Source organism: Herpailurus yagouaroundi, unplaced genomic scaffold (genome assembly GCF_014898765.1).
Source record: "Herpailurus yagouaroundi ecotype Mexico unplaced genomic scaffold, PumYag 187, whole genome shotgun sequence".
Taxonomy (NCBI): domain Eukaryota; kingdom Metazoa; phylum Chordata; class Mammalia; order Carnivora; family Felidae; genus Herpailurus; species Herpailurus yagouaroundi.
The window spans coordinates 12,401,135-12,422,536 of NW_024412418.1; the positions used below are offsets into that span (position 1 = coordinate 12,401,135).

Consider the following 21,402-nt stretch of genomic DNA (forward strand, 5'->3'; position numbering starts at 1 on the left):
TATGTGTCCTAAAGATATTAATATAAATGAATAGGGCAATAGAAATAGGAGCCAGTAGGTATAGGGATAGGTATACATATGCCTTTCTTCCAAATGCAAGTCCATGCACATTTTCGCCCTGTATCAGTGCTTATAGAAACAGCTCATTACCACTGGTCTAATTCAATTTCCAGATTCCTAGATGGGTAGATTGAGGTTCACAGAAGTAAGTGACCAAACTGACCACTGAAATATTGACGTATTTCCTGATTGTCCCCACATCCTGCAATTTTGATGCTGATAGTTTTTCAACATATGCATGTATTTGTTTTGTTTTGTTTCTGCAAAGCAGAATTGATACTATGCTTTCAGAAATGGGAAAAAACAATTGATCAAAATTTCTGGAATACCTTCAATGTAGCCACCTAAAATTTGATGCTTGAATTGGTCAGATGCAAATGTGGTCATCCTCAGAAACACTTTTCCTCCCACTGATGTTCACCATTTGCATGACCACATGCAAATGTGGGAGAGAAGTCTACATTGCCTTCTCAGGGATTTACTATGTGTCAATTAGATCACTTACATGAAATCCCAAAGTGGAGAAATTTTGTCTTATTTCCCAAGGCACTCATTTTCATTATGGATGAGGGGGCACTGGAGTGTAAGAGGAAAGTCTGTATCTAGTGTATGTGGTTGTATATCTAGTTACACTTCTCAATTTGGTTTATTGTTCTCCACTCCTTAGAATGCTTAATACATCTTGTGTGGTTTTAAGGTAATCCCCCCCCTTCCCCCCCCCCCCCCCGGGGAAAAGGTTGCTCTTGGAAAAGGAAATAAACACATATTTTTTCTGGTGATGGAAATGAAGAGCTCTGGGAAAATATTGTTCTTAGCAACAATTAAAACTATTATCAAAGGAATTAAATGTTCTAGTGGCAGTGAGAATATAATGTGGTTGGTTGGGTTTATTATAAAAGACAAGATATCATATCCACTGTTCCTATAATAAGTTCAATGGTAAGACACAATATCCTGGGGAGATATATTAGATTGTGCATCATACTTAGAAAAGTAAGTTTAGCCAGTAGAGATTCGGATTAAACATAAGTATTTATAAAATAAAAAAAGAAGTACAAGTCAAAGTGCCAAGTGGCACAGCCCAATCAGAATTTGAAATGTGAAGTCCCATATGAAGTTATTATTAAGAATTTTTGAGAGTAAGAGACTGAAATACAATGAAGTATGTTGTTTATTTGGAAGCACACAAGTGCTAATTAAAGGTCAATCTTTGTTCCAAAGACAGCTTCAACAGAAAAGAGTAATAACACTTGGGGTGGGGGTGAGGAATAGTGCTAGAAAGAGAGAAGAGAAGAGAACCCCACCGGGCTTTCTGTTTGAAACATGAGCTATCTAAAGATTCCCAAACCCAGACCCACTGACCTGGTATCTAAGAGCAGGAAAAAAATAAGTCTCTGAGAACTCTTTGACTTTGAAGATGAGGTTGCAAATTATTTGCTTCTCCTTTTTCAACATTTTTTTGATTTACTATTTCATTAATAAAAGGAAAATTCTGCTTAAAACTCAAGCAGGCTGCCTTCTGAAGTCCTAAAAACTCATTCAAGCTTAGTACATGATTAATGGATCTTACAAACTCTGCACGGGGATGATTAGGAAAAAAGGAGAATGATTCCATTCATTTATTCATTCATTCATTTTTTTCAGCAATATAATAAATCACTTGCAAGAAAATCTGCAATAAGTAGTTTGACCCCATTTGAAAAAAGGGCAACCTAGAATGAACTACTTATTCAGTATTTGTATTTGCCCTTAGAAACACAACAACTATAGAGCCTTGAGCCAGGGGCATGGAGGTTAACACATTAAACCAAGGATCAAAACTGAGGCACATGCCCTTATAAAGCTAATATCTAATGCTCTGTCCGTTCCTGTTATTCCTCTTTTTTGAAGACAAGAACTGAAAATCAATTATCTAGCCCCATAGCTTCTACAACTTTTCTTCACAGTACCTTGGCTTGGGACAAATATAAATTAGAAGTGAACGGAGGGAGGAAAAACTCTCTAGTTTCTATTCCATGGGGCCATTACTTTTAAAATATAAGTAAGATCGAACTTTAATTTATAGCTGAGAGTTCTCCAAGGCTTAGTTTCTCCTCTCCTTGCCTGTGTTTTCTTCTCTCATTATAGATTGATGATAGGGAGCAACAGAGCTTTGCTCAGGTATTGGTACAAAAAATAGAAAATGTGAGAATTTTGCCTAGTAGGAGTTGGGATGGAAGTGAAAGTTCTGATTTTAGAGACAAGGAGAGGAAAGAAAGTAATAAGATGTGCCTGTTTCCATCCCTACTCCAGACTTCATTTGCAGTCACTTTGTGCATGTAGGTCATTTAAAATGGGTGTGCATGTATGTCCTCTCTCTCTCTCTCTCTCTCTCTCTGTCTCAAGAGGGAAAGTAAATGACCATACAGTAGTTGATGACATATTGGTTTGGAAGATGGCCAAAGATAGATATATTTATTAAGCACAGCCATTCCCATGTTTTAAAAATCGGTCTCTGGAGCTACAGCAAATACCATGTGTGATTTATTGTACAAGGAAATGAGAGGAAGTAAGTGTAGAAAGCTTTGGGTGCCAAATGTCATTTATAAACATATAACTAGCAATGAGCTTAAGGATCAGGTCCGTGTCATCAGGATCACCTGGGAATCTTTAAAAAGTATTCTATCTCAGCTTCATGTCTCAAAATTTTGATCATTTACTTTGAGGTACAGACCTGTGTATTTGTTTAAAAAGAAAAAAAAATGGACTTGGGTAATGTTATGCACACTCAAAATTGAGAACCTCTGACAACCCAATTTTTTCACAGATAGGGAATTATTTTAGTTGTCTACTGCTGCATGATAGATTACTCAAACTTAGGTGCTTAACGCAGCATACATTTCATATCTCACAGTCTGGTGGATTAGAAGTCTAGGCACAACTTAAGTGGTTCTTCTGCTCATTGTCTAACAAGACTGTAGTCAACATATGGGTCAGGCTGTGTTCCTTTCTGAAGCTCAGAATCCTTGTCCAAGCTCTTGTGTTTTGGGGCTGAATTCTTTGTGATTGTAGGACTGAGGTCCCCATTTGTTCCTTGCTATCAGTTGAGGGCCCTCTGCTCCTACTTGACACTACAGTTGCTCACTAAAATGTCCATCTACATGTCTGCTCACCAACCCCCTATGGACCATCTTACAATATGGAAGCTTATACCTTTAAGCCAGTGGGAGAATCTCTTGTTAGAATCTGCTAAGATACAGTCTTATGAAAACACCGAGTGACTATCCCATTACTTTTGTCATATACTGTTGGCTAGATGTAAGTCTCAGATCCTGCCCACACAGTCAAGGGAAGTGGGTTCTGCAAAGATTTGACTCCCAGGAGTCCACTTCAGAGTTTGTCCACCATAAGGAACTAAGTTCCAAGGAGTTCACTGACCAATTGAGTTTATATAATTAATTGGTGGGATGTTAGTTTTCTTACTAGGCTGGGTGAGCTTCCAAGATATAATTAATTACATTTTTAAAAATACAGTATTCATAGTTAAATGCTGGGATAGGGAGCATGAGTTTCTGCTTCCTAAGTGATCTTTTCCTAGAATGGGGAAACTGATTTATGAGTTTGTTCACTTTCCTTGTATCATGTAGGTAAGGTGTTTGTGTAAAAATACTAAATAGTTAATTTAAAAAGTGCCTTTGGCCCTAACATATAGTGGTGGTTTGAAAAATAATTATTTTTGCTAATGTCTGATTTCTGTGGTGATTGCCAACACTTTTTAAATAGTCTGAATTTGTAACTAGAATCATTCATGTGGCAAATATTTTCGCCTAAAGGAAAGTTAAGTATTTGGCAAAAACCATAGATGACAATGTGAGTTGAAGGTGTTTCCCCATTCTTAGCATTTTCATACTTACTTAAATATTTTTGGAGTTAGTATCACACAAATATGAGAAGTACCTCAGGAGGAAGTTGGTCATTTTAACTGACCCCTAGCTAAAAGAAATTTAGTTGATTACCATCTCTTTCAAAATCTCTAAAGTCTAAATTTTGTAGTTGGGAAGTTCACTCCAGTATCTTATTATTTTTTCTATTCAGTTTAAAGTGATTCCATCTTGATCTGCCCATAACAACCTTGGGCATATGTTGAATGTGTTTGGGGAAATACCAGTTTTTCTTTTGCATTATTAGTGCATTTAAATACAGATGCTATAATTATAATTAGTTGTATTACTCCTCTTGACACAGAGCAGTTCTGTAAGTCATTTGATCTAATTTGATTAAGAAATTACTTTTGAGACATTGCAAACATTCAGGTATATGCTAGTGCAATATCATCAGATTTATTTCATGTCTGTCTTTTGGAAAGAAATATAATTTTGTAGTTACAGCTGATTCCTCATTACTCCAGTCATGATCTGCTCTCCTTACCAGATAAAGATAACCAGGCTAGGGGGAACTAGTTTCCTGAAGCATGTGTGTATCCTCACCATGTATATTTGTATTCCTTCACTCCATATATCTGTAAAGATATATATTATTATTTTGTTTTTCACTTACATACATTTTATAGAGTACTTTTTCAACTTGCTTTTTGTGCTCAGTATTATGAAATTTTGTGTAGTGATTCATGATAAGCTAGTTCATTTATTTTGATTATTTAATGATAGTGTTCTGTTATATAAGCATACTATGAATTACTTACCCATTTTAAATTGAAGGACATCTAATTATTTACCATTACTCATGGTTATAAAAAATGGCTCACTGTGCTTATGTGGGGGTGTTTCTCCAGGAAAGTTGTATTTAAACTTACTGGACTATAATTCATAGAAAGAAATATATTTTATTTTGGGACACAGGCCTTGCACATAAGCACACGTATCTATATATAGAAAGATACTTACTTACCTCTACTTTTTCTAAACACACATACATATACACAGAGAGGGAGATGATAGATCGATCGATTGATATAGATATTTTTTATTTATATATATTTATTTATATACATATGACGAATAAAATTTACTGTGGTACTTTGTATGCTATTTTCTTTGTATTCTATTTTGAATAAATTAAAGTGGATAAAGACCCACTAAATTGAATTGGCAATCTTTTAATGGTTTGTAATCAGCACTTTGAAAGATGATGCCATAGGTTATATATCTAATACCGGAACTGTTATAGAAAATAAGCATCTTCAACTTCTTCATATTGCCAAATTGCTCTTTAAAAAGTTTGAAATAATTTATACTCTCACCAGTGGTATAAATAAATTTTTGTTTCCCTTTGGTTTGGTTTGTTGTTGTTGTTTTTATTTCCTCATCCTGTAGTGCTTGTTTTTTTTTTTTAATTGAGGTATAATTGAGAAATAAAAATTCTATATATTTTAAGATATACAACTTGATATTTAAATTTTTTAAAATGTTTATTTATTTTTGAGAAAGAGAAAGAGAGAGCGTGAGCAGGGGAGGGGCAGAGAGAGAGGGAAACACAGAATCGGAAGCAGGCTTCAGGCTCCAAGTTGTCAGCACAGAGCCTGATGCGGGGCTCGAACTCACAAACTGTGAGATAATGACCTGAGCCAGCCAACCGACTGAGCCACCCAGGCGTCCCAATATATATACAACTTGATATTTTAATGTGTATCTACATGGTGAAAATATCACCACAATCGAGGTAATTAACATATCCATGGCCTCATTTTGTTATATTCTGTTTTTCATTTTGTTCTTTTCTTTTTTTTAACTTTGAGAACACTTAAGATCTACCCTTTTAGAAAATTTCAACACTGAAGGATTGTTAACTACAGTCATCCTGCTGTGCATTGGATCTCCATAACTTATTTATCTTGCCTAATTAAAACTTTGTATCCTTTGACCAATAACTTCTCCTTCTCCCCACCACCTGGCCCCTGACAACCAGCACTCTAGTCTGTGTTTCTATGAGTTTGACCATTTTAGATTCCACATACAGGTGAGATCATGCAGTATTTGTCTTTCTGTGAATGGTTTATTTCAGTTTTCTCAAACTGTGTCTGGATGGAGGTATGATAAGAGATGTGGAGATTATCTGAAAGAATCATAGTGGGCTTTGGTAAGACCCATTGCACTGAAATGGTACATAAACTTTATAACATAACAGGAAATAGAATGTGGGTTTATCTCCCTATGGGCAGCAGGTATTTCTTTAAATGTACCTCCCACTCCTACTTACTCCTCATAATGTAAAAGAAAATAGAGCTCTGGGTTCCTCTTAACCTGTGACTTCTTTATTTTATAGAAGTTACTGAAACCACCAGTTGTTTTTTTTTTTTTTTTTGATTTTTGTTTTCTTTTCCCCTAAAGTAAAAAAAAAAAAAAAAAGGTGGGTAGGAGGTTTCAGGAATGTACATTAATTAACTTATATCCTTGATCTACTGAATATATTTTACATGGTTCATTTGTAGAAACATTATTGAGTCAAATTAAAAGCACCCTACCAGAAGTCAAATCATCAGTCTCACCAAACTGCCAAACAGAACAACTTTTGTTACTGAATACAGTTCTTTGGGGTAATTTGTGCCAGTTCCTTGAAGGTTTAGAAGAATTTGTCTATAAAATCATTAGGCTTGATTTTTGTGTGGATTGGGGAAATTGTAAGGGTGTGATGAGGTGAGTAGGATATAAGGGAGTGAAGGGTATATTACCTACTACCAAATCAATTTATTTAATAGACTTTAGTTTGTTCAAGTTTCCTAAGTATTCTTCAGTCAGTTTTGGCATTTAATATTGCTCTTAAAATTCTTTTAATAGGTTTTCTAATATCTTGCATGAAATTATCCATGGTACTCTATTACAATTTTTAAATTTCAGTGTTATTTCTGATTATAACTTGTTTCAGCTATGACTTTAGTGTTGTTTATCTCAATTATTACAAATGTTTCCTTTCTGTTATTTATTTTTTTCAGCTTTACTTTTGCTTAAAATTTCTGTGATCTCTCTGCAAATGTTACTGTTTTTGTTAATTTCTGCATCGATCCCAAATGTTTCTTTCCAATTTGTTTTCATAATCTCCTTTTTAAAAATCTAGTTTCTTTCATTAAATGCAAAGTCCAATAATATAATATACATTTTTTTTATAATATACACATTTAAGGCTTAAATTGTCACAAAAGATAGTCATGTCATTGCACACCTTAACTATTAAACATATACAGTATTCAGTGCCATTCAGTTCTAAATATTTCATACTATCAAGTATAATTTTTCATTCCTACATGAATAACTTAGTTGGGTAAAGTGTTCTCTAACTGTCACTTGGTTAAGTTTATTCATTAGCTTTAAATCCTCTCTAAACCTGATGTTTTACTCAGAAAATATCAAGAGAATTGGAACTAGTTTTAGTTTTGCTGAGAATCTTTGCTTCTTTTGTAGTGACTGTCCCTATTTTTCTTAATTTCTACCATCCTCTTGATGTTTTTCTATATGTGACTAAATGAAGCATGTTAAAATTTTCCGCTATGATTATGGAATTGTCTATTTCTCCCTGAAAGTTCTATCTCCTTTAACTTTATATATTTTAGGACCATGTTACTGTTATTAGGTGCATTCAAATTTAGAAATGGTATAATACATACAGTTGTGTAACTACAGGCTTTTAGAGATTTCCTCTGCTGCTAGAGCCTTTCATCTGTATCTATTGAGAAATGCATCATTTTATTTAGGTCATACTACTAGTTAAATTTCCTTTTTTTAATTTCTCACATCTGATAGTCTGTCCTTCACTGTTTTTTCCCCTTTGGTGCTGTGTACCTATTGTTTTTCTCTTTCTTAGATTCATATTCAACATTTCTATCTGTTTTGTAATGGGAGCTGTTACTAGGTTAGTTCAACCTTTTTTGTGGCCAGAATCAGAAATTCATACCACAATTACTTACCTAAAATAAGGGCTTGTATTCTAGCTAAATAAATGTTATCTAAGTGACCCTTATCCAAACTAACAACAACAAAAAAAGACAATAAAAACTTTACTGCATTTTATTTTTAGGATTTACTAAATTATTTCAGAGCTAGCACCTTATTACTATTACCACTACAAACAGGGTCTCTCTCAATCTTTCTACCAATAACAGTGATAGTAAAAGCTAATTGCTAATTTTAATGCAATGCATACTCTCTCCCAGGTACTTTTAAATAGCTTTGTGTATATCAACTCCTCACTTAATCCTCACACAAATACTATGAAATAAATGTTACCATTTTCTTCTCACAAAGAAACCAAAGCATAAAGGTTAAATAATTGGCCTGAGACTACTTAATTGTTAAATAACAGAATCCGAACCTTTGGTCTGGCTCCAAAGCCCTGGTTCTGCATTTCGACTCAGGCAAGAGACGTTTCTTCCCTGGGCTCCACACTTAAAAAAAAAAATCCAAACAGGATTTCCCCAGTTAATTCTTTTTGTAGACGCGGATTTCATAGAGTTAAGGAGAGGGTCCCACTTATACTCCCCAGCCATGCTTTAGATAAAGTCTTAGTCTTAGTTGAGATCTGGAATTCCTACTCAAATTCATTGTTTTAGTGTTTGCATGGGTCTCATCCCTTGGTGGGTCCTCCTAAGAGCAGATATCTCTACTGCAGTATATATCTATAAACTGAAAGGTGGCTTCGTATAAGGTATGTAGTTGGAGCTTGAACTGTTAGCTGGAATGTTGACATGCATGCAAATGAGGCCCTTCCTATAATCCTAGATTTAACAGGGATAGGAAGATACTAGGGGCTGCAGGGAGGGGGTTGGGCGGCAAGAGCTGCCTCTTCCTATGCCACCTCAGTCCAGTACAAAATGCCAAGCCACCTGAGAGTTCTGACTTTGAAAATGACCATTTAGTCCATTTGAAAGATAATGAAATAGCTTTGTTAAAATTTCGTTAGCTTTATTCTTAACTCTGAAGTATTTAATCATTTGGATGTGAGCCTCCATTCATTGGGCGGCTACAGATGTTGAGAGAGGCTGTGGAACTCACATGCTGCCCATGGTCGACTTGCTTCCAATATGGATGCTTTGTTATTCATTTTTTCTACCAGATTAAAGTTAAAAATAGAACTACCCTACCATCCAGCAATTGCACTTCTAGGTATTTATCAAAAGAATATAAAAACACTATTTCAACGGGATACTTGCACCTCGATGTTTATAGCAGCATTATATACAACAGCCAAATTATAGAAATAGCCAAATTGTCCATTAACTGATGAATGGATAAAGCAGATGTTGTAGATAGATAGATAGATAGATAGATAGATAGATAGATAGAGTGGAATATCACTTAGCCATAAAAAAGAATGAAATCTTGCCATTTGCAATGACATGAATGGAGCTAGAGAGTATTATGCTGAGTGAAATAAGTCAGTCAGAGAAAGACAAATACCCTATGATTTCACTCATATGAGGAATCTAAGAAACAAAACAAACAAGCAAGTGGGAAAAAAAAGAGAAAGAGAGGCAAACCAAGAAACAAGCTCTTAACGATAGATAGAGAACAAACTGATTATTACCAGAGAGGAGGGGCGTGGGGGCGATAGGTAAAATAGGTGATGGGGTTAAGGAGTGCACTTGTTGTAATGAGCACTGGGTATTATGTGGAAGTGTGGAGTCACTATATTGTACACCTGAAACTAATATTAGACTGTATATTAACTAACTTGAGGTTAAATAAAAACTTAAATGTGTGACTCTGGAATGTGTATTTCTTTACTGCTCTGTGAGAATTCTCTAGTTTCTTTATATATGGGATTTGGGGTTGGGTTGTATGTGACAAGACAGGGTCATAGTTGACATCTATGTCATCTGGATGTTGCCTAATAGAATATATAACACTTGGTAGGAATTTCAAAAATGTCTCAGGTCAGTGAAAAATAATAGCTACCATTCACTAAGAATTTATCATATGTCAGAAGTAGTGCTTTTGCTTTCTTTAGATTATCTCACTTAATTCTGAAACAATCCTTTTAGTTAAATACCACTATTTAGTTCAAATTTATTTATTATTTAGTTGAATATCCTTTTATATATGAAGAGACAAATCAGAGTAAGTATCTGAAGGCAACAAAGTCAGTGACTGACAACCTGGAATGAACATAAGGCTGTATGACTTTATAATGATTATAAATGATTATAATGTTACTTTGCTTTCCCAAGAATGAATGAATGAAAAAAACCCAGACATTATTTTCCTTAAAGTCAAACTTATCCTGAAAACCTAGCTGAAACAGTTGGATGTGACTTAATCATCTGTACCGCACATCATATTTTGATGCATTTTTAGGAAGGTTGGACTTGAGCATCTGACTAGAGTACCACAATCATGTTTAAACTTAGATTTTTGTTTCAAAATTTATTAGAAAATAGACTGTGGGAATGAATGAGTGATATACAAGGGCATCAGATCCTTTTTTGAAATCGATGAATTAACACATTAGTTATTGAGTTATATGAATCATGATTATTTATCATGCTTCTGACTGAAGGCACCAGCTAAGATATTATCATTATAAAAATAATAACTCAGCTCTTGATTATATGTTTATGTCAAAAGCCCCACTGAGATTTGGAATGCTGATGACCCAAATGCAATAAAAGAACCCTTTATTCATTTATGTTCAGTAAAATAATATTAGAAGATGATATATTCCCTCTTCCTTATGGTTAGCAATTTGGGTCTCATGATTCTCTATTAAATTTATTATTTGTTGGGATATAATTTGCAAAGATTCTGTATTTAGCATTAGTGTCTCTGTTTTGGCTTTTATTATAAGTTATGTGTTCACACTCAAATGGTGAAAATACATACTTTTGGAAATAATCGCAGTGAATGGCACATCCACAGCAACTGTCAGGTTTGCAAAGGGGCTGGTCAAATGGGCAAGAGGTGATAGCATTTATTGATACCAGGGCTTGAACCTTGTGGGAGTGTCAGTGTCTTCTGGTCTTTAGGAATCAAGAGGGAATGACTGCATCTTGACTTCCTTTAACCCTTGCTCTTGTATTATATTCTGCACAATTAACAAAATCTTGTGACAAAATGCACAATTAGATCCAGAGAATTTGCCCCTTGTTAGCACACATCCCTAAGACAGACCTGGTGTTGAATGAGGAGATAAGAGTTCTAATTATTTATGAGTCCTATTTGAGCGATACGCTGCAGCCTTAAATGTAGATATTTTAATTCTCATATCAAGCCTGGATGGTGGGCAGGGGTGAAGGGTAGGTGTTATGAACTCTGTATTAGGGTTCTGAAGCCACATTTGCCCACTGTTGGGCTTCAAAACCTTTGCCCTTCTTATTAAATGTAGAACACATAAAGAAGATGATACTTGTCTTGGCCGAGTGTCTACTACAAGATAGCTTCCTTTATTTTAATGATGAAGTTTAGTTTCTCGAGACATACTAGCTCTTTGATTCAGGCATATGGAAAGGCCACAGTGACTGAGTGCATCTAAGGAAATGTCAACTTGCATTCCTCTTTCCATCTGAAAAATCTGACTTTATCATTGAATACATCTTAATTGTACTCTTTGCCCTTAATCTAGTTGTATGAGCATCATAGATATAATTGGTTAAGGCTAAATGGGAACCTCCTCATTTATCCTAGATGGAGCATTACTGTCTTTGATGCATCTCACTCTATGTAGAACATAAATATTTATATGTGTTTATAGAAGGCAAGTCCAACTTGGACCAATTGTTAGACCAACATTTTTAAAGTGAAAATATGGTGTAAGTAGAAATGAACCTGAAAATTGGTGTAAGGTCTGGCTTCTAACACTTAATACTAACTGTGTAGCCTTGGTCATTGCTTGTAACTTCTCTAAAAAACATCAGTTTATAAATGTTTAAAAATGATTTATTCCAGGCAGATCCTTTTAAGTTGTCTTGAGGGTTATATAGGACAACACCTAAAAAATATTTTTATACTGTTTTCCTGGCAGCTCAGAGGTAGCCAAACAGAGCTTCTTAAATGAAAACAAAAGCAGAAAATTTTAAAATTCACAAAGGTGGGAGATTATGATTAATTAAAAAGCTAAGTTTCTTTGGAATGTTTTCCCACTACTCCATTTTGAATACAAACAGTAATTCAACATTGCTCAATTCACCAACTTCTCTAGGGGGAATCCTGATTTCCGGGCAGAAGTTTGATAAAGTTGGTAGCTTACTGAAATGTGGATTGTATTTTAACAAAGGGATCAACAGCTCATCCAAGTCCCTTTGACTCTAGAGGGAAATAACACTTTTAGGTGGAAACCTGCAAGATATTTGGACATCTGCATAATGACTGAAATTAGCATAAGTTTACATAGTACACTACTCCATTAGAATTTTGATGACTTGGAAAGGAACAGAAGGTTGTAAATTTCCTAAGGGAAGGTCTCTGGAGGGTGTGAAGTCTTGAAACAAAATCAGCCCAATGTAAGAAACCTGTTGAGAATGACTGAAAGGACAGAAAAATGACAAATGTGTTGCATTTTTCCTAACAAAAAGTGACCTGTTGCTGCTGGTGTGATATAGTACTCTTTAAAGGATGGTAGTAACAGGTGGCCTCTCTTTGTTCTGCTTGTTGAGAGGTGATATGGTATGAGTCTATTCATTAGATACCTGTAATCATAATTTTCTCATAGCAATACTTGTGTGAGGGGAGAGGAGGAAAATAAGGAAAAGGAAGAAGATGAAATGGTAGAAGATAAAAAGGAAAATAGAGGAGGGGAAGGAAGCAAGAGGAGTTGGGATGAGGTCTGCAAAAACAACAACAGGGAATGTGGAATCTGCTCTATTTTATGGTTTAGCTGTCAAGAGGGTGTGCCCCTAAAAGTTTCTAGACTGTACATGGATAACAGTAATTTACTAATTTACTCTGCCACAGATTCTGAAATCTGCCCAAATTTTCAGCCACACTCTGCATATGAGGATAATGGAAAATCACTCCTGTCCTGTTGGTCCTGACAGTAGAAATTTGTGCTTGAACACGCGAGCAAAGGCTGACTTAAGTGAAAAGCTGTCACTTAAAACAGGACAATTGTTTTCTGTAGAGGTGCTCAAAATCCATGGGCAACTGTAGAATATAGAAAAGTGATTCCTCAAATTTCCCCACCAAAGACCCGTCTGTTGCTTTCTTTCTGTCACATGAAACCCATAATTTGAATTTTTTTCCTACTGAACATAGTCCATGATTTGATGATTCTTAATGTGTTTTCCATATTCTTATTAATCAGTAAGATCTAGCCTTCTGTCATTCCAGACTGGTATTAGAAAACATGATTCCCTCCTTCAGCTGATTTAAATCTAGTCACACGGACACTTGGCCTTTTAGGTGGCTTTCGTCTTATGATGGAGAATGGTAGTCACTGCCTTTTTGCAATATTGAAAATAGCTCATGGTATTGCTTAAGTAGACTAACAAACATATGCAATTATAATATTAGAGTAAAAAGGGGAATGAATTCAGACAGCCAACTTCAGATCAGCTAGATGGATAAATAACCTAGTAAGTGAGGTTGGAAAGAGAACTTGGGACCTTCTTGAGCAAGTTTTAATAATTTGCCCCTCACTTTTCTGCCTGCTTTGACAGATGTGTGGCCCATTCTTTTACATTACTAGTCCCAGATAAGTGGAAAGATGCATGGAAGGTTGAATCAGCGAATGTTGAAGTAGGCCCCGCTCCTAGCTGGATAAAAGATTCCAGAGAATCACTCTGTTTCCCTGAGCCCCGGTTTTCTATCTATAAAATGAGGACATTGGGCTGTGTGATCTTGCTATCTTTTTCTATTCTAAAGTGATGTGATTTTTTTTTTAACATTACTTTCACTGAGCCTCATTTTTCTTATCTGTAAAAATGGGAAGAATGCCTACCTCACAAGGTGACTTTGAGGATTTAAAGATAGCAATTGAGTGCCCTTCCCTATACAAATCTACTTGATTCTTGAATTCCGTTATTAAGAGTTTATAGAATGAGTCCAGATAGTGAGGGGTATAACACTGTTTGAATTTATTTGAGTTCAGTATTTCATATAGCAAGTGGTGAGTTTTGGATGGTGAGGATTTATCAAATGTTTTTAGTTCCTGGATATCTATGGAAGCACCTTGCATGTAGGCAACACTCAATAAAGATTTCCCCTGGTCTCCTTGACCTTGAGGATAAAGACAGCCTTGTTTAGCTTTGCACCCTCAGCCTGTGGCACAGTGTCTAATAATCAGCAATGTCTGTTTGTGTTTGTGGCCCTCAGGTGAGTCATGGGACCCTGCTGAGTCTTGGGTCCTTTGCTATAAAATGCACTTAACAATGTATATGTCCCATAGAGTTGCTGTAAAGAATGGTACAAGATCATGTCAAAAAATGCAATAAAATCACATCTCTCATGCACATATAAAATGAACAGATGCTTAAGATTTTATGAAATTTGCAAATCATTGAGAGAACCAGGAGTATTATAATCATTTAAAAGAAGAATTCATAGTCGCCTGGATGGCTCAGCTTGTTGAGGGTCTGACCCTTGATCTTGCCTCAGGTCATGATCTCACAGGTTGTGGGATTGAGTCCTATGTCGGCCTCCTCGCTAAGGATGTGGAGCCTGCTTGGGATTCTCCCTCTCCTTCTCACTTCCCTCCCCCAAACAAATATATAAACATCTTTAAAGAAAAGTCCAAAATAAACACACATTTATATATCAGGAGTATTGAAATTGATGTGCAAATATGGGTGAACCTAGCTTCCTCCACAGTGTGCAGAGAAGGCAGCTGAACCTCTCTGCTAGACTGGATAAAATTTGTGTGTTTATAGAAAAGAATTATTTGGGGGCGCCTGGGTGGCGCAGTCGGTTAAGCGTCCGACTTCAGCCAGGTCACGATCTCGCGGTCTGTGAGTTCGAGCCCCGCGTCAGGCTCTGAGCTGATGGCTCAGAGCCTGGAGCCTGTTTCCGATTCTGAGTCTACCTCTCTTTCTGCCCCTCCCCCGTTCATGCTCTGTCTCTCTCTGTCCCAAAAATAAATAAACGTTGAAAAAAAAAAAACTTTTAAAAAAAGAAAAGAATTATTTGTTTATTTTTTCTAATAGCTATTTATATTTCATAGAGTTATAGATTCTGTAGAATTCTTCCACAGCATCAGAATCAAAGAGCAGAAGGGTGTGCTAGAGAAAACATAGTTTTCCATTGAAGAACTTTTTTTCCACATTAATAAATCAGATAAATGTAAGTCACTTAACTGGTGCCTAGCATCTAGCTGGACCACCAATAAATGGTTATTTTAAAAAATTGTAATAATGAAATAGTGGCAATGAAATAGATTGAGTGTTTTTGCAGATAATTAATTATATCAGAATTGCAACTCTAGCAATTACTTAGCCTCTTTCTTAGGTTTGAAATTCATCCTCACATATAATCCAGGATTCTGTTCTCCCCGCCTTTTTAAGTTTATTTATTTTGAGACAGAGCATGAGCAGGGGAGTGGCAGAGAGAAAGGGAGAGAGAATCCCAAGCAGGCTCCATACCATCAGCATAGAGCCTGACACGGGGCTCAGTCCCATGAACCATAAGATCATCACCTGAGCTGATATCAAGAGTTGAATGCTCAACTGACTGAGCCACCCAGGTGCCCCATCTGTACCGCCTTTTGAACTATAAGCTCTACTATGTGTTTTGTTTTGTTTTGTCTTTTTTAACATGTAGTAAGAAGAGTCAACAATTTAGACATTTCTGTCCGGAGTTATCCTAAGTTTGTGGCAAGGGAACTCTTTCACTGTCCCTTTTGCTTAAGCAAGGATTCAGTTGTATAAAAAGTGGACTAAATTTTATGGAGTAAAAGTAGAAAATACTGAGACTGTATCTAATTTGCAAATTCTACTAAGATTTGGGCAAGCTGGGAAGACTTTCTAATTAATACTTTTAACAGTTCTTGGTTGGCTGTAGGGAATAAGTGAGCAATTTGGGGATATTTCTAAAGAGGAAGTATTCCATGTGAGGAGCAAGTGTTTTCTGTGGCTCACTATTTCCTGGAATATGAGGAGATCCATGGAATATTTTATTGCTGCCATAACGATCCTTATAGGTTGGGAGGAGAGGATCACTACAGCTGATGGTCTCATAATATAAACCAGTTAATACAACAGGGTGTTAAATAAGCAATATGGTTTAGATGCACAGGAACTGATGTTGTTGAATTTAGTTACAAGAGTCCTATGAATCTAAAATCGATATAAAACTTCAGGCCAAAACAATTGTGATAAGGGAAAGAAAATTTATGTGTTTAAGGAATTAGACCATAATTATGGAGTGATAATTATCATATCATGAAATGACATGAAGTTTATCAATCTTACCTTGGAATTTCCCATAACCCAATGACCAAGTCACTCTTTTTATGTATGCATGTATGTATATATGTATGTAGTCTTAGGGCATATTTGGTATACAAAACATTTTGATATTATTTAAACAAAACAAAAAATAATCTATGAGCTTCTCCTATGCCTGAGTAAGGAAAGAGTAAGAGAAGTGGATTCAGGTTATCTAGTCTTAAAATCTAACCTCCTTCTACCTATAAGTCTTTCCCTTATGATCTGAAAAATGTCAGAGAGAGAGCTATAGGTAGTAAGTGCTAGAAAGATTGTTATGCTAATTGAATAGGATAATATGTATATAAAAATACTAGTCCAACCCCAGGTTCATGGTAACTTCTCAAATGTTAAATTCCTTTGCACCTTCTGAGGGTATGTGATAACAGGCAGATTTTAGTAAAATCTATAATACTGAGTCTCTAATAAATATGTTTTTATTAAGCTTTTGCCATTCACCTGGTGTACTTCTACTAGTTGTAACTGTAGATACCAAACCACATTGACCTGCAGTGTAGTTTTTAAAAGAGAAAAGCTTTGTTCCCATCACTTTCTATTACAAATAATAAGAATAGTCTAAAAAAAAATAGCGTGAGTTATGGATGCTAAAAATCTAAACTGTCAACCAGTATTTATCCAGCATTACATATTCTAAGTATATCCTTTTATTTTGTGTGTGTGTGTGTGTATGTGTGTGTTTATAGAAGTTACTGGAAGAGCAGAGATAACCCATGTAGATTAACAGAATGGAAACATCCTGAAACTACTCTGGAGTATGAATAAATTGACCGGATTCAAGTTTCACAAACAAGGAAACTGGTCCATGGACAATTTGCCATAGGTAAGTGAGAGGTATAATTTACTCTGTTAGAATCCTTCAAAGATTCATTGACTGTGGGGCTGTTAATTGCATTTCAGATGATTCTAGTTTTCCTTTGGTACAGCTGACAGCTTCTCTTCCCTCCCAAACATACACATGTGTATGCCAACATCTGGCCAAATATCTGGCCATTTCATCTTGCTCATTTGGGCTTCAGTCAGTTACAAAAGGAGGAAACGGGGGAAAAAAGTACCCACCTTATAAAACTTTTACTAGCAGTGATTTCTGTGGAGGGGCGGGCGTCAAACTAACTGTTCCTCTAGCAGATGTTCCTTTGCACAGCCTGGGAGTTGTGGCAGATTGGCCTGCCCAGGATTCAGAATGAAAGAGACAACTGATGATGTCCCCCTCCTTTTTTGAAATGGGGGCAGCAGTTAGGTTTTTAATATGGAACAAAGTGTTTGGAGAAGGTAGCCGGCTTTTTATTCTTCCTTTGAAAACCTGGTGAGATTGGAAAGCTTGATGTGGTAACAGCATGAAAATAGTTGATGTTGGGCTACTGGAAAAGTTGAACTTGTCTAAATGAACCAGTAGGGAAGCATGAAAGTCCAAGTGACTCCTACAAGTGGCAGTTCATTAGCTCGACATGGATTGTGGCATCTCCTTCAGATAAATGTTGTGCCACCAATGGTCAAGACCATTTGAGCCCAGAAGTAAAACCTGTCCAGCTCTGTAAAATGGAAATATGTTCATTCATCTGTGGTGTTTCACTGTGTTGAAGAGAAAAAAATATATAAAGTTATAGTGGCATTAAGCTCCATCTATATGGCAAGAGAGACATTTATACTTGCCATTTTAATTGGCAAATACTTACTTGAATCATTCATGCTGTTTTAAGGGAGAAGTAGAAATGTTCTACAAACCTGTAGGAGGAATTGCTCATACATTTTCCTGTTGATATTTAGTTCTCCCTGGGCTGCATGTATAACAGATATCTGTCCTAAATCCATAACTCAAGACTTTCCTGGAATACAGCTATTCTCTCCTGCATCAACTCCATCACGTTATTTAGATTAAGCTAATAGAAGACATGCTATCTCTCTTCAGGGAGCCCACTTTGTTTTGAGAGTCCCATAAGAACATTAGATATGCAGAAAGTGCTCTCTAAAGATGAGGAGGCAATGGCAAGATAAAGTATCATAGGGGAACATGAACGAATGGAGAAAGAAAAGATTTTAAGCTCTTTTTTTTTCAAGTATGCATGATTGCCCCTTTTCTTTGCCTTTAATCTTAATCCTTCTATCTATTCAGAAAAGGAGGTGCTTTTTGCTTGTTTGTTTATTTGTTTTTGTTGTTGTTGTTGCTTTTAGTTTGGCTCTTTTATTTATTTTATTTTTTTTAAATTTTTTTTTTTCAACGTTTATTTATTTTTGGGACAGAGAGAGACAGAGCATGAATGGGGGAGGGGCAGAGAGAGAGGGAGACACAGAATCAGAAACAGGCTCCAGGCTCTGAGCCATCAGCCCAGAGCCCGACGCGGGGCTCGAACTCCCGGACCGCGAGATCGTGACCTGGCTGAAGTCGGACGCTTAACCGACTGCGCCACCCAGGCGCCCCAGTTTGGCTCTTTTATAGGGAAGATAGTCACCTGTAAGTGAAAAGAAAGATACTCTGGCAACATATGTGAGCCAGAACAGAAGAATAATGTGAAAACAAGGGGAAAAAAGGGCAGTACTGGCCTGTCTTTATACGTTTGTACTTTTCTCAAAAACAACAGAAAACTTTGCAACTCTACTTCTCCCTGAACTTCTGTCCATCCCCCCCACCACTCTTGTTTCTGATTGTTTTTCTTAGCATTCTCTTTGCCCATCATAACTTGGCCTTACACATAGTCTCACAGCCTCTCTAGCCTCTTTCCCTTTATTCAGCTTCAAACCCTGCTACAAATTGCCTGAATCCATTAGATTGAGCTCCGGAAACAGAAACCATGCCAGTTATTTTAACAGATAAAATTTGGGATGCCTGGGTGGCTCAGTAGGTTAAGCGTCTGACTTTGGCTCAGACCATGATCTCAGGGTTAGAGCCCTGCCTTGGGCTCTGCGCTGACAGCTCAGAGCCTGGAACCTGCTTCAGATTCTATGTTTCTCTCTCTCTGCCCCTCCCTTCTCACACTCTGTCTCTGTCTCTCAAAAATGAATAAGTGTTAAAACAAAAACATAAAATTTAAGAATCATTAACCAGATGGGGCACCTGGGTGGCTCAGTTGGTTAAGCATCCTACTTCGGCTCAGGTCATGATCTCACAGTTAGTTCGAGCCCCAAGTCAGTCTCTGTGCTGACAGCTCAGAGCCTGGAGGCCACTTTGGATTCTGTGTTTCCCTCTCTCTGCCCCTCCCTTACTCACACTCTGTCTCTCTCTGTATCTCAAAAATGAATAAATGTTTAAAAAAATAGATAAAATTTAACAATCATTAGCCAAATATTGGAGAACTGGAAAGGCAAAAGAGGACCCTGAGGAATCAAACATGTAGTCACTACAGAAGTGGCTACAGTATTCAGGGACAGCAGGCAAGACTTTGAAATGATTAGAATTTAGAATATTGGAGGCGGGGTTTTGCAGACCTGGACTTCAGAAATCTTGGGTGAGAGCATTGTCTGAAAAGTAGAGGAACTTCAGAAGCTCAGGGGTGAGGAGGACTCCACATTGCTGAGATTCATGACTCCAAGAATTCTACCAGCTCCGGGTGCTAGTGCTCCAAGAGCTCAGATTGGGGCCATATGAGCCGCAACTCAGAATTTTGTGAAGGATGCTGTTCAGCCAATATTATACCCTGAAAAACTAGAAGGGACTCAACAGACAGAACTGAGACCACATCTCTGAGGATGGGATACCAGGCAGCTAGTGTTGTTATAGCTCTTGGAGAGGGGGACAATGAGGTTATTTCTAGGAATGTAGAAAACAATGCAAGATGGAACCAACTGCTGTGTAGGGTAATGGTATCAGGGAACAAGTGTTAAGTTCCTTCTTCCCCTTGAACCTTGCAGTTTCCCTTTAGTTCTCTCTATTGATAGAAATAGGGAGCCCAGTGGCAAAGGGGATGCATTTTGCAAAGACCCAAGCCCCACCTCTCAAAACAGAGGAGGATGGATTTGAATGAAAGGTAGTAATTTAACAGAGCCTAGTAGAAAATACTGACACTTAGGCACCAGGGCTATAAACTGAACAGTTTTCGTTAAAATCAACTAAAAGCATTTGTGTGATTGCCCTGTAGTCCAGGTGTAAAATATGTAGATGTTATTGTTGATGTTTGAATTTTTAATGAAGTGTTTTATTCTGGAACAATTGTATGTTAATGTGTGCTTTTAAGAAATAACATGGGCGCCTGGGTTGCTCAGTTCCCTAAGCATTTTACTTCAGCTCAGGTCATGATCTCGCAGTTCATGAGTTGGAGCCCCATGTAGGGCTCTGTGCTGACAGCTCAGAGCCTGGAGCCTGCTTCAGATTCTGTCTCCCTGACCCTCCCTGCTCATGCTCTCTCTCTCTCTCTCTCTCTCTCTCTCTCTCTCTCTCTCAGGAAGTGAAGAAACATAAAAAAATTAAAAAATTAAAATAAATAACGTGGAGGAATTCTGTGTACCCTGTTCCCCTTTTCCCCTAATGATTAATTATCTTACAAACCTATAGGACAGTAATACAACAAGTATATTGACATTAGTACAGTCACAATGCAGAACATTTCTTTTTTGTTTAATTTATTTGAATTCAAGCTAGTTACCATACAGTGCAGTACTGGTTTCAGGAGTAGAACCCAGCAATTCATCACTTCCATATAACATACAGTGCTCATCCCAACAAGTGCTCTCCTTAATGTCCATCCCCCATTTAGCCCATCCCCCACACCCACCTCCACTCCAGCAATTCTCAGTTTGTTCTCTGTATTTATGAGTTCTTATGGTTTTCCTCCCTCTCAGTTTTTATCTTATTTTTCCTTCCCTTCCCCTGTGTTCATCTGTTTTGTTTCTTAAATTCCACATATGAATGAAATCATATGTTGTGTGTCTTTCTCTGCCTGACTTATTTGGCTTAGCATAATACCCTCTAGTTCCATCCATGTTGTTGCAAATGGCAAGATTTCATTCCTTTTGATTGCCAAGTAGTATTCCATTGTGTGTGTGTGTGTGTG

At 36.8% G+C, this 21,402-nt stretch overlaps 1 protein-coding gene across 5 annotated transcripts in view; it reads left to right on the forward strand.

The window, feature by feature from the left end:
* LRRC4C (leucine rich repeat containing 4C) overlaps positions 1–21,402 on the forward strand; it is a 1,211,302-nt gene that overhangs the window by 713,736 nt on the left and 476,164 nt on the right. For all 5 annotated transcript variants that reach the window (XM_040495407.1, XM_040495403.1, XM_040495404.1 and 2 more), the window contains one exon: positions 17,104–17,240. The gene's annotated coding sequence lies outside the window, so the exon portion shown is untranslated. The remainder of the gene's footprint in view (positions 1–17,103; positions 17,241–21,402) is intronic.